This window comes from Fulmarus glacialis, unplaced genomic scaffold (genome assembly GCF_000690835.1).
Source record: "Fulmarus glacialis isolate BGI_N327 unplaced genomic scaffold, ASM69083v1 scaffold804, whole genome shotgun sequence".
Classification (NCBI taxonomy): Eukaryota; Metazoa; Chordata; class Aves; order Procellariiformes; family Procellariidae; genus Fulmarus; species Fulmarus glacialis.
The window spans coordinates 10,856-15,536 of NW_009208543.1; positions in this window are offsets into that span (position 1 = coordinate 10,856).

The window sequence follows — 4,681 nt, forward strand, 5'->3', positions numbered from 1 at the left end:
AAAGATATGAAAAATGCAATCATTACACTTTAACTATTACGTTGCGTAAATCTTAACACGTCTCACTTGGTTTTAAGAAAATGGTACAAACACCAGATTTTCCAGATGGCTCAACCTCAAATCCTGACTTTGTTCTCTTCTGTTAGTGGAACACAACCTTGCTTCAGTGGGGCCAGGATTACGTATGCAGCGGTGGTCCTCTTCCGCACCATCCCCTGAGCTGCTTTAAATGACACAAACTCTACCTGACTGTTCCATGCAGCTGCATATGTGACACAGCTGCTCTGCCATCATGTTACTCATGCTGGGAAAAGAAACCGAGAACACATGGCCAGACCACCAGTCACTTGGTCCTGCTGTGACAACTAAAGGTGACTTGCAGCTACAGGTTTCTCTCAGCCATCTGCTCCTTTAAGGAGAAATATGGCTTCGGACTGCCCAAAATCAGTATGTTCTAGGCAGTATTTGCCCTTTGTGCCTTGTCAGTCTCCTGGCTGATGCTTAGACTACTGTAAGCTGAAGATAATCCACTTCTCTACTAGTAACCAGCTCTCTCACTGTACCAGCATAATCACTCACCTTTTGCCATCATTGCTAATAACTGTTAAACACAGGAATAACCCTCTGAAGTGTTGGGATCCTCTGCAGGTATCTGAAAGAACAAGAAACTATAGTTGAAAATCTCAAAATTCAGAAACTGCTGGAGTTCCTCCCTTGTAAAAAATACAAGTCAGAAGAATTCATGTGGGACAGAAAGAGCTGCTAAATATATTAAGTGCTTTGAGCTTGTTCTCTTCAATTGATATCTACCCAAAATGGAGGCAATGCTGAAATGTGATATCACCTGGAGACATAAATTAGTTTCCTGCCTAACAATATCTATTTGCAGGGTTTCTGTGCAACCCAATTGAAATAAAATGTTGCTTTTTTTTAAGAAAGAGCTTGTATAAACACCACCTTTCCCCTCCTGGGATGAAATGCATTATAGTCTGCTCTTTTATGGCTTAGCTGAATTGAGCATGTTCTTCAGAAAACCAGCTATATTAATACTTGTGGTAACCCAGAACTGAATAATTGAAAAATGCATTGGATCTTAACAACGGAAAGAACTCTGTAAACTTTTGCCATTGATTATTACAGGAAGTACAGTACAGAAATGTTCTGTCCTAAAATTTACTATGCCAGCTGAAGGTGAATTGCAACCATGGTCATGTTCAACAAGTACTTATGATCAATGCATACATATTACAATTTAAATACCTGCACTAAGTCAAGATTAATAATTGCATATATTATTAAAACCAATGAATTTATAGATATATTTCCAATTATAGTAGAAATCCTCGTTTTATTCTAGCTCCTGTCACAAAAAAAAATAGTATCATTAACTATTTAGAAACATGAAATTAGCAAATCATTTCAGTGCCTCCTGCTTTTAACTATACCACCCAACTATATGATACATTGGCCTCAGGAATGAGGCTGGCTTAAAAATTCCCTTTCTCTCCTCCCCTGCTGTGGACACTCATCCCCATGTCTGCAGTGCACTTCACTATTGCCTAAATCATGCCGATTAAATGGTTTGTGTGGTTGTGCTGAAAACAGAAACGCTGACACAATCCTGCTGAGGGATAAAATAACCTTGCGCAAAAAAATGAGGTGATGTGGGTAGGAGAAAATGGGTGGGAAGAATTTCTAACTCAAGCAATTTTTGGATCTGTTTTGTAACATGCTATTAGCACTATTGATGGGGCATAGTAAACCATGAAGAAAATGCGAAACTGAGGATCTAGGGCTGGAAACTTCTTAAATTGGAATTTTCATTGAACTACACCCTTTTCGGCAGCAAAAAACTGCACCAAATGTATTGATTTACAATTGGTTTTCTTGTTTCTGAAAAGCACAATAGTCATGGGTTTAGACTAAGCACAGAAGAGCGTATAGAAATCAAGATCCATGCAATCTACCTCAGGATAAATCAGCTTAGGCTGTCAGCAAACAGAGAAGAGTCTGCAATAAACCAAATATGCACAGACTTTGAATGAATCAATTATGACTGATGTGCAGTGCTGTGGGAAGCTCCTCTACTCCCTTGGCTTGTGCTGCTGATGAAAAATTATTTGCCATTATGGCACGTGTTCTCATCAAGAGCACACAAAGAGCTGTATAACAGCTAGTTAACTGAGAAAGAAACACATTGTGGAACTGTATTTTAATAAATTTTCCTTAGTGATACCATGTTAATTGGCACAGCTATAGATTTCTCTTAACTGTTTAAATTACTTTACATGCACATAAGTAATGCAGTATTGTTATCAAGGTTTTAAAGTATTAGCTACTGTAACATCCAGGTATCAGTATCCTCAGCAATATTCAAACTGATGTCAGAGCAGCTTCTGTTGAGCTTTTTCCAAATGACACCACAGTAATGTGAATCTTGCCCAGTTGTTCTCTTGACTGATATGTTACTAATATAACAAGTATATCTCATGCTACCTTGCTCTTCCTAGACTATGAAATTCTGCTCTTAGAAATTATTTTACTCTCTTACTCTTAGGATATATCATTTCTGATATTAAAGGCTGATTAAGAGACATATCTGAAGTAATCTGCGCATGGGCAATGACTGGGAGTTTTAATTCAGTGGAACAAACTACCCAAAACTGAGGCACAATTTCTAACCATGGGACGGCTGCACACTGTACTTTTACCTATGTGTGATTTGTAGAGGTACAGGCCAGAGGAAATTATGTCATTAAAGGGAATAAGAATATCACTCTCTAGAGTGTGGGTTTTTTTTTTTTTAATTATTCATCGCAATAAGAATTTTTTTGTCATAGATTTGACAAAGACATATTCTATAATTAATATAACATCTCCAGATTATTATTTTTTAAATTTTACTCTTTGCTCTCAAAATTTCTGCTAAAGGAACTATCTCCTTGAACATCTAAAAGTAGGTTGTACAAAAAATGCATAATACTGAGAACAGTTCTCCAATAGCAAGGACAATAGAAGGAACAAGCTTCTTCCATTTCTGGTTACAATGATTTGTCCAGTACAGGCAAAGAAAAAACTACGCAACACGAACAATTAATAAGTACACAAAGTACACAAGTGTGTTTATTACATTTTTGCAAGCACTTTGTTCTACATTTCAAAAACGCCACCATCAAGCTGTTGGCACATTTATATGTACAAAACAGATTAATTGTAATGCCTGCTACAAAGCATTCTTTGTGAAAATACAAACTCTAATACCAGAGAAGAGCCAAAAGCATTAACATCATTACGTGAGTTTAAAAGACATATTTTTAAAAATCAGCACAAACATTTTAAGACACAAAACTGAAGCACTACAATATAGAATCCAGAAGAGGTTCCTAATACTTTTTGCAGAACTGTAATACCGGTACTGCACATTATCAGAAAACTGTTGACCCCTTAGGACAACCTAAGTGTAAAAAACCAAACCAAAACAAAACAAAAAAAACAAAAACAAAACCCCAAATCAAAAACACAACCAAAAAACCCCCAAAACAAGCAAAAGAAAAGGAAAGGGGAAAAAAAATTCAAATAACTAATACTACTTAATGCATTATCATGCCACAAATAACTATAGTATTACCCTCTACTTACTACAAGAATTGTTAAAAATTACTGATGATGCGTGACTAGTAATAGTACAAAGAAGAGTTTTACTCAAGAAGTTTTATTAGAAATGCACTTACACTGAGAGAGAATTCACAATGGTCCAATAAGTGCACAAAACTACCTAAGATTTTTAACACTGACAAAAATGTCTTGTCAGGCTACATCACTTTAAGAGACACTTTACAGCATTCTTGTAGCATTAGAAATAGGCAAAAAAAAAATAAAAAAATAAAAAAATCCACCAAATTTGGTCCAATAATACTGACTTTTCTTAAATAGGGTTTTTTGTTTTGTTTTTGATACAGGTAATTCTTTCAAATTAAGATGACCTATCTTTCTGATAACATTTTCCTATCAAAATAAAGGTTCAAATATATTACTACACTTTCAAATAATAAGCTCTGTGGTGGTCTTTCACCTTACTTTAACATAATACAGGTAAACCAATATGTGTAGGAAAGCTAGAAGCCAAGCTATAACATTTATGGAAGTCTCCTTTCATGTATCTTTTACAGTTCAGACAGGTGCAATCCATTTAAATTTTTAAAGCAGGTAAAAAGACATCTGACTCCTACGGTCACTGTATTTTTGATACATTACTTTCATAAATGTAGCTAAGCAGTGATTTCTTACATCATCACATGAACAGCTCCAATTTAGCATAACCATCATTAAATTAAAGAGAGATCATTCTGTAAAAAACTATGGATAACTATATCACTTAATTAACAATTGTCTATATACCATAACTCTTTAACAGGTAGCCGTGGTATTGAATTCCTTCAAAAGGCAAGTGGCCATGCATTGTTAGCACCACGGTCTGCATGCTCACAATACAAACAGGAATTATCACCCATGGAACTTGGAACAAGAGAATATTCTTTAAAAACATCAATAATAATACAATGTTAACAAAGATAAGAAGCACTTTTATCTTTTTTTTCCCTTTTTTTCTTTTTTCTCTTTTTTTTTTTTTTTTTTTTTTTTTTCCCCCTTTTTCAAATTTTAAAATTTCCCCTTTTGTTTT